Below are 13335 nucleotides of genomic sequence, written 5' to 3'. Positions count from 1 at the left end.
CTATCAAACTGAGTAGCAGATGTACTGGGTGGCCCTTCTACTAAAGGGAACACCTGAAGGCCTGATTCTCCTCACACCATTTTTATCAGCATAAAATAGTTCCATTGACATCAGCGGAGTTACTAATGATTTGTACCAGAATGCATAAAATGAATCCAATCCCTAATTACAGTGTGAGAGCAGACCATAGCCAAAAGGCTGCAAATAGTTGCCTATATATTGAACCAGACAAAACGGTAACTGGTTTACCCCTACTACTCAGGCATAAATCAGAAGTAATTCAATTGGAATTAATGGAGTTATACCACTGTAAAACTACTGCAAGCTGGAGAATCAGGGCTTTAGCATGATTCTGCAGTTGTATCTACTAGAAAAATTAAGACTTTTTGCCTTGTTTTGGGGAAACTCTGCCTTCTGACAGGCTGGGAACTTTCTTTGAAACTTCACTCTGAGGCTTAAGTAGGTAAGGAAATAAGATTATAAGGTGAAAGACAACTTAAATCTTCCCTTCTGTAGTTTTGTCATCTTCTCAGTTCGTACTTAATATGTGAATTGTCCTATTAATAAGCTCTGATTTTTGTCTTGCAACATTTTTTAAAGCCTTCTTTTAAAGGACTTGATATAATTTCCATGACCTCAATTTAAAAAAAAATACTTTGGGATAAGTTTTTAAATACATTTTAGGGGTACATTTCTGTGATTAAAAGTTCTGCCCCGGAGGCTGGGAAATCTTGAGATCAAGTTCTGCTGTTAACACAAATGCTGTCAGCAAATTGGTCTCACTTGCTGGTCAAAGAATTCTTTCTGTAAGGCTTCTGTTGCTTGGGAAAATGCTTGACATGAATGGATCACTTTAGCAGAACATTATTCTTGTCAATTTACTCTCAGGCTAAATTCTTACTTTACATTCTCTTCACTTATCCTCATGGAAATCAGAAGCAATGCTATTATACCAGCATAAAACTGAAATCAGAATCAAGCTCTTCACTCCCCAAATAAATAGTATATCTTGTTGTAAGTTGTGAAGAATAATATTAACTGAACAATGACGCACAGAATCAATGTGTTTTATGCATTAGAACAAAAATGTTGAAGTCTCATTAACACTACCCTTGAAAACTATCTTGAAAACTATCTGAGTTAAAACAGCGTCATGTAGCCTCTATAGTTAAGGAATACATTTTTTTTCTGTAACTGTCCCTGAACTTTTCAATATTTTGAAAATACCGATGAAGTGAGCTGTAGCTCACGAAAGCTTATGCTCAAATAAATTGGTTAGTCTCTAAGGTGCCACAAGTACTCCTTTTCTTTTTGCGAATACAGACTAACACGGCTGTTACTCTGAAACCAGTCTTTTAAAATGTATATTGTCTCATCTCAAGGAAGACAGTTCTGAATATTACAGATTATTCCATATTTTAAAAATGTCTAGCATGCCAAGGATTTTGTAGTGAAAATGACAGACAAATGTCAACGATCCTGAGACCAACATGACTACAACATTGCAAACAAATGTTTTACACTCCTCATTTCTGTACTACAAATACACCCCACAGAGAAAGCAAACACTTAAGCAATTGGAATCAGAGGTGGGGAGGTTTTAGTGTTGTTTATTTTATTGGAAGGTGGGAACACAAGGGAAGTTCCTCCCACACAGTTCATCTTCTGTGTAAGTATACTCATCTTTTTTCATGGGAATGTGTTCCCATGCAAAATTCATGGGAATTTTGTCTCCTTTCAGACACATCTTATTCCTTTCTCTCATTTTTCTCCTTTGTCATGTCCTATTACACTGGTGTGAGTCACTTCATCATATGAAGCCAATACCCTTTGGCAGAGCCCCCAAAACTGGCATCCTTCCCCTCTATTTTGGTCTACTTTAAATCCCATCTTTGTGGTGTGTTGCTGGATTATTTGCACCTTTTTGCAATAGGTGCCTTCTTGGTTGGCTGCCTGAGCCAGGCACTGCATTATGACATATAGATAGCTGATGAAGAATAATCAGGTTGCTCACCATCTCCTACAGAAAATGAAGCATCCTGAGGATCTGAGTAAGGGGAGTTGTGGTCCAGGGTCAGGGTTGGGCAACAGTGGTACTAACGTAAGGTCACTTGCTGCTTCTACCTGGGGAGGGCCATTAGAGTTACAAAACACAGCTGTCATGATTTTCCCTCTCTGTTTCTTTGACCTTATCACTACTTACTTTGAATCCCTCACCACTTCCACCATGTCGTATTCAAGCTTTGTAGCCATTTGTAAGACCTTTCCCAGCTATATGCTCATCTGCCATGTCAGTTTCCCCTCCTCTGTTCACCAATGTCAGCCTTGAATGATTATTTGTCCATCTCTTATAAATGTGTCTGCACTTCCTTCCACACATAGAACTGTCCTACAAAAAGTAGTCCGGACGGCCTCTATAGTGGTTACTGTATGAAAGGTGCAAACTACTCCTAGACTGTCCTCAGATATGGGTATTCATAAATCCCTCTAACTTCCCTGGGAGTTCAAGACTTGGGGTTGTAAGAGCAGCTGAACCCAAACATGGACACAAATTCTGCCCAGACATGATTAGTCTGATAAGCCCCTGAAAAAAAACTCTTTTACAGTTGAAGCTAGAGATGTAAAATGTCAGACCCAGACAAATCAAAATACAAGAAAAAGGATGGGAGTTGAGTGATTCATGCCAGAAAGCATTTTATTTTGAGAATATGAATCTTCCTAACCAAAATCAACTGAAAGACTCCCATTGATTTCAATGGCTTGCAATCAGACCCATTAGGATAATTTTGTATAAAGAGTATATACAGGAAAGGACGTTCCAAATAACCATATCATTAGGGTGTAGATTTAAAGACAAAAGCAAAACACCATGAATATGAAGGAGGTTAAAGTTACCCTCTTTTCAGTCCACACTTATTGTGACTCTGTCTGGGTTTGTAAGTGCAAATATCCTGTATGAATTAGAACCTAAGATTACCCTTTCTTTGAATGGTGTAAAGGACCATGTGGCCATGTCCATGCAGAGCCCTGTAATTTTAGGGTAAAGACCCTTTAATGCTTAGACAGGACCCTGGTGAAACTGTTCACTGATTCCAAATCTGAACCAGAAAAATAAGAATTAAAAAACTGAATACTCGTTGCCTGCCCTCACTGAAATATGCTCTTTCCAATACAGCAAAGAAATAACTAAGCCTTTCCAGTGAATTCTTGTTCAGGTCATATGGTGTTTTAAAATGCAATAACAGCTATGCCATTTTATTTTAGTTGAATAATATCTTGCATAGTGATATCAGGTAGTGCCAGGACCTTAGTTTTGCTGATGTGGTACAAGTCTCTTTGATGCCAGGAGACTGAGCTATTCTAAATGTTGATGAGCTTTTCCTCCTTAATGGATCTGTTCAGCATGTGGAAGGGGCCAGCTTACCTGCAATTCCTTTGGAAATATCTTGCTGTCTTAATTCCAAGTTAAACTCAATTGAGTATCCTGGTACAGATCCACTGAGGTCAACACTTGCTTCATTTTCTTGGAATTATTTCAGCTACAACTAGGGGTTGTACCAGTAAAAAGTGGCCACCAGTACTGGCCTGTATTCAGCAACCAACTGGGTGGGGGGAGCAAAAGGGGCAGCGTTATTAAAGCACTACCGTGGCAAAGAACCCTGTTTAAAGGGTTCCACTGCAGCACTTTAATGTCCTTGCCCCTTTTGCTCTCCTTCTCCCCTGGTCTACAGTTAAGGAATACATTTTTTTCTGTAACTGTCCCTGAACCTTTCAATATTTTGAAAATACCAGTCTTTTAAAATGTATATTGTCTCATCTCAAGGAAGACAGTTCTCATTCCTTCTCCCCCAGTCACTGATGAAAATAGTGTTTAAGGGGAATTTCTGACCACAATCTTGTCAAGGTGACTAATTGATGTGTATGATAAGTTGAGATCATTGATATGCTAACCTGCAGAAGAAGGACACTCCAACATTAGTAAGGTAAGGACATATAAGAGAGACGGGAGAAAACCCTACTGAATATGCGTCAGACATGGTGTTATCAGCATAACATATTATAAAAGTGGTATCCCAGCCTATGGGCAGTAGGAGAGAGAGATGTAGCCCCGTGGAGATGCCAGCATGATGGCCATTGGTGAGGAGGAGGAAAGTGATGGTGATGAGGAAGATGATAGCTGTCATTTCAAGTTGTTCCGCAAGGGATGGTGAGAGCCTAAGGATGTTCAGATGTATGTTCTGTAGTATCGCTATCTGCCTTACTGTGTTGGAGTGTTTGGGACTGTGCTAAACTTATTAATAAACTATTTGCAATTATTGAAGAGTTCTCATAGTGTGAGTGTTGCAACTGTGCACATTGGGGTTCCCACCTATATGATAATTTGTATAACACTGGGCCTGATCTTGGGACAAGAACCTATCAGCCCTTAAATTGATTACTTAAAAATTCCTAGATATCAATATAATTCGTAATCTATAGATCAGGCTACAATTTCCTTCCCTGAAGCTCAATAGATCTGTTGAATATAATGTGGTCCTTCTGTACATATGTAGCTGCCCAATGTATGAAATAAATAGGAGAATGTCATGAGTAAGAAATGAGGAATTCTGAAGGTTGTAAATATCCATAGGCATTGGGTACTGTTGTCTTTGCTCTTTCCACATTAAGAATATGAGGAAACCACATGGACACAGCTGAGCTCCAAATAACTCTATACATGCATACAACCCTTATCTACATATACACACTGCTGATCTGTTAGGTACCAATAGCTTCTGCAGGAAAAAGACAGGAAGGCCCAGTAGAGGGCTCACAACCTATTTACAAGGATAGTACAATTCTTACACGCTATATGCTATCTTGTGAGATGGTGTCAGTGGAACTGTGGCTCTCCTAGCCATGCAGGGTGTGGCCCCAGCTCACACAGCTCAACTGGGCTGTCAGTCTATTGCTGGTCCTGAGAAATCTGAAAAACATTTCTGTTTTCAGTCCGTCAGGGTGTTGGTAGGGGAACCCACGCCCACCCACTCAGCTGGGTTCCTCCTCAAGGTAGGCATGCAGAATCAGAGGTTCACTGACTCTGACAGTGCCCTGTGCTCCTTCCTACCTTCCCCTGGGCCTCTGCAGGCACTTCAGCCTATTGGACTGTTTGTCCCTTTCTGGGGTGTTGTCCCTGGGCAACTCTTCAGCAGCTTCCTGACAGGAATTTCTTTCTCTAGCCGCTCACTCCTCTGGTAGTCACCCTGCACCTCTGCTTCCCAACCCTTTGGTATATCCTCTATTTGCTAGACTGACTGTAGACTTTCATGAGTACAAAATATGTAAATTAGCAACCATACACTGACAGATGGGTACTGTGGAAATTGTGCCACCCAACTTTGCCAGAGACTTTATTCTTGACCGGTAATTCTTTAATTCTTGGGCTTCTCAAGCAACAATTTATATATCCAAAGAGAATATATCAAAATCGAAGGCATAGTAAATTCAGGATCAACAGAAAAATGAGATTATAACTATTATGTATTTCATACCACATACACCGATGTAGTGGCAATGTGCACTGAGAACAAAGTATACCTGATACGGTTTGTTAACAATTTGCTGAGCCAGGTCATGAGCTGGCCCAAATTAGCATAATTCAGTTAACCAGTGCTGATGTACATCATCTGAAGATGTGGCCCGTTATTTTTATATTCTCCTCACCAGAGTTTTGATACTGAAATATCACTGGAGAAAAAATACAGTTATTAATACCTTCTAGAACAGATCAAATAGACATGAGAATTTTCAAAAAGGCTGCTCAAATTGGTTATCACCTGTGTACAAATGCTATCGACTCCAAGTGAACCAATGGAGGAGAAGATATAATAAGGCAAAACACTGAAGTCTTTGTGACTCACCATGATTGAGAGCCAAATGACAGACAGAAAACCTCCCCAGGAGTAGAAAGAAAAAAAATTCCAGAGATGATAATGAAATTAAGATAAGAGAATGCAGTTTCAGTAATAGCAACAAGTTTCGGTATAATTTTTGCAAATGATGATGGGATCAATACTGTCAAATGCAGCCGAAATGTCCAAAAGAACAAGTACAAAACATTGCTACTCACACACACAGGAAAATGGTTTCCATGCAGCAGCCTTAGGAGGAAATGAACTTGAAATGCTTGAAGATAATTACAGTATGATCTGACAGCCTTTCAGTGGCACATATGAAGTTAATTGGTGTCTGCAGTCAAGAATCTCTGCCTTCTTTCTTCTCCATTAAAACTAGCACTTTTGTAAGCAGTTTCAGCAGATGCTAAGGCTTGGATTGAACTACTCTTTTGACCACCACAGTTGGTCCTCTTGGGTCATTGGAAGGGCAATGTGAGGAAGCTAGCGCTGCCCTGGCACATTGTTCTGTGGACTAGATAATGAAGTTTCTTATGCTTTTAACCTAGAACCATTTCACTTTGAAAAAAATATTGTCCTTATGAAAATGGGACTTGATTCTGCTTTCACTTTGGTGTAAATCAAGAGTAACTCCACTAAAGACCAGGAGTTACACTAGGGTAAGTAGGTATAATACAGGGGAATTAGACCTTTGAAGGTGAAGGTCAGAAGGACTTTTTCAAGGACTTCCCTAAAGAAAGGGAGATTAGGCAGGATGTGATAACTAGTAAGGCAGCAGGATCAAAAGAAAACATTTTTAAAGGGAAAACATTGTCTATTTTAAAAGCTTCCTAGTACAGTATGTACTGCTGCAAACGGACTTCTTTAACTTTTGCAGTGAGATGAGGAGCTGGATTCAAAAGACAAGCCAACACAAAGTGAGATGGAAATGGATCAGTGGAAAAGAGTATTGTTTTTCTTAGTTCTAAGATACCATTTGATAAATAAAAGTAGGAAAAAGAGGAAAGTGGCAAGTTGCAGGAGAAGTATGAGGCTGCTGAAAAGACTAGAGGGAAAAGTATTAAATTAATATTTCTTGCACCATAGGAAGTCTGACAATCTGGGACAAATTTTCAATAGGCCTCCTGAATTGCACTTGTGAAATTGCTGGACATGTAATCTTGTCATTATGCATAATAACTTTCTTCCTTCTCCTCATGCATCTTGGCTTACCACTTTCTCGTCCTTGATTTGAGCTACCATTGAGACAACCCTGCCAAATACTCTGCTGGTTAAACTCTATTGTGTTTTTCTGTTTGTTTGTTTGTTTGTTTGTTTGTTTGTTTTGTTTTTGCAACCAAAAGGGTGACTGAACTTCATTTATACATCTATAATATCAGAGTCTTCAGCAGTTAATGGCATTGGTCATTTTCATCTGGGAAAGGTTCCAGCTGACACACAGTGAGTGGCAGGAGGGATTGTAAAAAAGGCTTTTTTAATATGTGTTTATAGTCTAAAGTTTTATTATAGTCAAATATAAAATGTATGCAAACCATGAATGTTGCATTAACTAGGAAAGTTTCCCATTGAGAGTGTTTATGAGCATCCCCACTCTGTCAGCATCCACTTATCCAAATATGACACACATGAATGGTTAGGTTCTGACTGTGTACATTCATGTTATCCCATACAGCATTAAAAGTTAACAGGAAAAAACATAAGCATCAGCATAATTATTTTTTTATTGAAGAGGAACCTAGTTCACAGCCTATCTTAATTGCAAATCTCTCAGATGGCAAAATTATATATGTTGTGCAAATTCAGAACTGTACAGCACAAGGCAATTAAAATTAATATTTAATGATCTTACAATAAACAAGTTATTTATAAATAAAAATAAGATTTATTTCAACTGTAATCCCTCAATTGTGAATTTCATAAAGCCTGATTACCTAGCAGTTCTCAACACTGCTCCTAGAATGCAATTCATTTTCATTGTGATGAACCAAATTCATATGCGAAGTAAGCAGGAGCAATTCTCAGGAAAAAAAGCTCTTTGACTTAAATAGTGGAGTAAGTTAAATCTAGATGAAAATAAGCCAGGAAATGTATGCAAGCGGTAAGATACAGTAACATCCACTGAATGCTAAGCATCTTGCAAACTGCAGGGTAGAAGATGGATATAGCAGCTATAGAAAGGTTAGAGAAACTCAACACACACATTGACGTTTTCCTGTTATACCCCCTTCTGCTTTGTCCAGGCAAGATTAATTTGTACACTTCAGTTACTTTGCAGAAATCTGGTTGCGCACAGAAGCTGTAAACCTTGCTGAACTGGCCAGTTAAGCTGGATCTAAGCCCTGGTCTACACTAGGACTTTAGGTCAAATTTAGCAGCGTTAAATCGATGTAAACCTGCACCCGTCCACATGATGAAGCCCTTTATTTCGACTCAAAGGGCTCTTAAAATCGATTTCCTTACTCCACCCCTGACAAGTGGATTAGCGCTTACATCGGCCTTGCTGAGTCGAATTTGGGGTACTGTGGACACAATTTGACGGTATTGGCCTCCGGGAGCTATCCCAGAGTGCTCCATTGTGACCGCTCTGGACAGCACTCTCAACTCAGATGCACTGGCCAGGTAGACAGGAAAAGAACTGCGAACTTTTGAATGTCATTTCCTGTTTGGCCAGCATGGCAAGCTGCAGGTGACCAAGCAGAGCTCATCAGCAGAGGTGACCATGATGGAGTCCCAGAATTACAAAAGAGCTCCAGCATGGACTGAACGGGAGGTACGGGATCTGATCACTGTATGGGGAGAGGAATCCATGCTATCAGAACTCCATTCCAGTTTTCGAAATGCAAAAACCTTTGTCAAAATCTCCCAGGGCATGAAGGACAGAGGCCATAACAGGGACCCGAACCAGTGCTGCGTGAAACTTAAGGAGCTGAGGCAAGCCTACCAGAAAACCACAGGGGCGAATGGCCGCTCCGGGTCAGAGCCCCAAACATGCCGCTTCTCTGATGAGCTGAATGCCATTTTAGGGGGTTCAGCCACCACTACCCCAGCCGTGTTGTTTGACTCCTTCAACGGAGATGGAGGAAGCAGGTTTTGGGGACGAAGAAGATGATGATGAGGTTGTAGATAGCTCACAGCAAGCAAGCGGAGAAACCGCTTTTCCCGACAGCCAGGAACTGTTTCTCACCCTGGACCTGGAGCCAATACCCCCCGAACCCACCCAAGGCTGCCTCCTGGACCCGGCAGGTGGAGAAGGGACCTCTGGTGAGTGTACCTTTTAAAATATTATACATGGTTTAAAAGCAAGCACGTGAAAGGATTACTTTGCCCTGGCATTCGCGGCTCTCCTGGATGTACTCCCAAAGCCTTTGCAAAAGGTTTCTGGGGAGGGCAGCCTTATTGCGTCCTTCATGGTAGGACACTTTACCACTCCAGGACAGTAACACATACTCGGGAATCATTGTACAACAAAGCATTGCAGTGTATGTTTGCTGGCGTTCAAACAACATCCATTCTTTATCTCTCTGTGTTATCCTCAGGAGAGTGAGATATCATTCATGGTCACCTGTTGAAATAGGGTGCTTTTCTTCAGGGGACACTCAGAGGAGCCCGTTCCTGCTGGGCTGTTTGCCTGTGGCTGAACAGAAATGTTCCCCGCTGTTAGCCACGGGGAGGGGAGAGGGTTGAGGGGGTAGCCACGCGGTGGGGGGAGGCAAAATGCGACCTTGTAATGAAAGCACATCTGCTATGTATGTAAATGTTAAGAGCAAGATTTACCCTGAAAGAGTGTAGCCACTGCTTTATAAAATGTGTCTTTTTAAATACCACTGTCCCTTTTCTTTTCTCCACCAGCTGCATGTGTTTCAATGATCACAGGATCTTCTCCTTCCCAGAGGCTAGTGAAGATTAGAAAGAAAAAAAAAACACACTCGTGATGAAATGTTCTCTGAGCTCATGCTGTCATCCCACACTGACAGAGCACAGAAAAATGCATGGAGGCAAATAATGTCAGAGTGCAGGAAAGCACAAAATGACCGGGAGGAGAGGTGGTGGGCTGAAGAGAGTAAGTGGTGGGCTGAAGACAGGGCTGAAGCTCAAATGTGGCTGCAGCGTGATGAGAGGAGGCAGGATTCAATTCTGAGGCTGCTGGAGGACCAAACCAGTATGCTCCAGTGTATGGTTGAGCTGCAGCAAAGGCAGCTGGAGCACAGACTGCCACTACAGCCCCTGTGTAACCAACCACCCTCCTCCCCAAGTTCCATAGCCTCCACACCCAGATGCCCAAGAACGCGGTGGGGGGGCCACCGGCCAACCAGCCACTCCACAACAGAGGATTGCCCCCCAAAAAGAAGGCTGGCATTCAATAAATTTTAAAGTTGTAAACTTTTAAAGTGCTGTGTGGCATTTTCCTTCCCTCCTCCACCACCCCTCCTGGGCTACCTTGGTAGTCATCCCCCTATTTGTGTGATGAATGAATAAAGAATGCATGAATGTGAAGCAACAATGACTTTATTGCCTCTGCAAGCGGTGATCGAAGGGAGGAGGGGAGGGTGGTTAGGTTACAGGGAAGTAGAGTGAACCAAGGGGTGGGGGGTTTCATCAAGGAGAAACAAAGAGAACTTTCACACCGTAGCCTGGCCAGTCATGAAACTGGTTTTCAAAGCTTCTCTGATGCGTGCTGCGCCCACCTGTGCTCTTCTAACCGCCCTGGTGTCTGGCTGCGCGTAACCAGCAGCCAGGCGATTTGCCTCAACCTCCCACCCCGCCATAAACGTCTCCCCCTTACTATCACAGATATTGTGGAGCACGCAGCAAGCAGTAATAACAGTGGGAATATTGGTTTCGCTGAGGTCTAAGCGAGTCAGTAAACTGCGCCAGCGTGCCTTTAAATGTCCAAATGCACATTCTACCACCATTCTGCACTTGCTCAGCCTGTAGTTGAACAGCTCCTGACTACTGTCCAGGCTGCCTGTGTACGGCTTCATGAGCCATGGCATTAAGGGGTACGCTGGGTCCCCAAGGATACATATAGGCATTTCAACGTCCCCAACAGTTATTTTCTGGTCTGGGAAGAAAGTCCCTTCCTGCAGCTTTTGAAACAGATCAGAGTTTCTGAAGATGCGAGCATCATGCACCTTTCCCAGCCATCCCACGTTGATGTTGGTTAAACGTCCCTTGTGATCCACCAGAGCTTGCAGCACTATTGAAAAGTATCCCTTGCGGTTTATGTACTCGCTGGCTTGGTGCTCCGGTGCCAAGATAGGGATATGGGTTCCGTCTATGGCCCCACCACAGTTAGGGAATCCCATTGCAGCAAAGCCATCCACTATGACCTGCACATTTCCCAGGGTCACTACCCTTGATATCAGCAGATCTTTGATTGCGTTGGCTACTTGCATCACAGCAGCCCCCACAGTAGAGTTGCCCACTCCAAATTGATTCCCAACTGTCTGGCGTTGCAAGCTTCCACAGGGCTATCGCCACTCGCGTCTCAACTGTGAGGGCTGCTCTCATCTTGGTATTCATGCGCTTCAGGGCAGGGGAAAGCAAGTCGCAAAGTTCCATGAAAGTGCCCTTACACATGCGAAAGTTTCGCAGCCACTGGGAATCGTCCCAGACCTGCAACACTATGCGGTCCCACCAGTCTGTGCTTGTTTCCCAAGCCCAGAATCGGCGTTCCACAGCATGAACCTGCCCCATTAGCACCATGATGCATGCATTGGCAGGGCCCATGCTTTCAGAGAAATCTGTGTCCATGTCCTGATCACTCATGTGACCGCGCTGACGTCGCCTCCTCACCCGGTATCGCTCTGCCAGGTTCTGGTCCTGCATATACTGCTGGATAATGCATGTGGTGTTTAATGTGCTCCTAATTGCCAAAGTGAGCTGAGTGGCCTCCATGCTTGCCTTGGTATGGCATCCGCACAGAAAGAAGGCGCGGAACGATTGTCTGCCATTGCTCTGACGGAGGGAGGGGCGACTGACGACACGGTTTACAGGGTTGGCTTCAGGGAGCTAAAATCAACAAAGGGGGTGGCTTTACATCAAGGAGTATTTCAGGCAGGACTTCACGGAGGGTTCCAATAAGAAGTGGTGCACCTAAGTTATTGTTCTTATTGGAACAAAGAGGTTAGTCTGGCCTCTGATTGATACATGGCTAGATTTACCTCGCTGCACATTCTCTGTGAGTGACTGCAGTGTGACCTAGAGGAATGGCAGCAGACGGTGCAGAAGGACTGTATGCCATCCACATCTCATGGCTGCCCGGCAGAAGATGATGCAATAGGACTGCTAGCAATCCGTAACGCCTGCCTGCTCACCATAAGACGGTTCAATAGGACTGACTGCAGGACTAAAGAGAATGACCTGGTCAAGTCACCAAAAATTTAGTCCCTGCGCCCATGTCTGCCCAGGCGCTCCTGGCCGACGTGGCCAGGAGCACCTCAGACATGACGATGACGGCTACCAGTCGTACTGTACCGTCTGCTGCCACAAGGCAAGGGGTTGATGCTGCTGTGTAGCAATGCAGTACCACGTCTGCCAGCACCCAGGAGACATATGTTGATGGTTACATGAGCAGGCTCCATGCTTGCCGTATGGCGTCTGCACAGGTAACTCAGGAAAAAAGGCGCGAATCGATTGTTTGCCCTTGCTTTCACGGAGGGAGGGAGGGAACGGGGGCCTGAGGATATGTACCCAGAACCACCCGTGACAATGTTTTAGCCCCATCAGGCATTGGGATCTCAACCCAGAATTCCAATGGGCAGTGGAGACTGCGGGAACTGTGGGATAGCCACCCACAGTGCAACGCTCCGGAAGTCAACTCTAGCCTCGGTACTGTGGAAGCGCTCTGCCGAGTTAATGCACTTAATGCACTTAGAGCATTTTCTATGGGGACACACACCCTCAAATATATAAAACCGATTTCTAAAAAAATGACTTCTATAAATTCGACCTAATTTCGTAGTGTAAACATACCCTATGGCTTCTCCATGGTTCCAAACAGGTGCAAAGCATCTGGAGCATACTTTGACATCTGTCTCTTAATATGTAAGGTTGCACTTATTTTCCAAATTCACTGCATGAATATCAAATTGCTATGCTACTTTACACTCACCACTAACAATTTTTGACCCACTTATACCCTGGATGGGCAGAGCTTCAGTTGGTGTAAATCAGTTACATTAACTTCAGTGGAGCTGCATCAGTTTTACACCAGCTCAGGATCTGCCCCCTATGTGTATAGTATGCCATTTAAGTCACTACTTTGGCCCCGGGAGTGTGGGTTTCAGAGAACTGAGGATACTGGTAGAGTGGAAACAAGTTCAAATGGTAATCATGAGCAAATCCTGAGATATTATGAATGCTATGTGTGTGTGAAACTGCAGCATGAAAAATACATTTAATCTTTTTCAAACTTGGTTGAGGCTATCACTTTAATTCA

At 43.1% G+C, this 13335-nt stretch overlaps 1 pseudogene; it reads left to right on the top strand.

The window, feature by feature from the left end:
• The first annotated feature begins 8613 nt into the window (after positions 1-8613).
• Positions 8614-10265, top strand: LOC141981875 (uncharacterized; annotated as a pseudogene).
• Positions 10266-13335: the final 3070 nt, after the last annotated feature.

This window comes from Natator depressus, chromosome 2 (assembly GCF_965152275.1).
Source record: "Natator depressus isolate rNatDep1 chromosome 2, rNatDep2.hap1, whole genome shotgun sequence".
Lineage (NCBI taxonomy): Eukaryota > Metazoa > Chordata > Testudines > Cheloniidae > Natator > Natator depressus.
The sequence above is the reverse complement of the archived record's forward strand: the minus strand, read 5'-3'. Positions and strand labels throughout refer to the sequence as shown.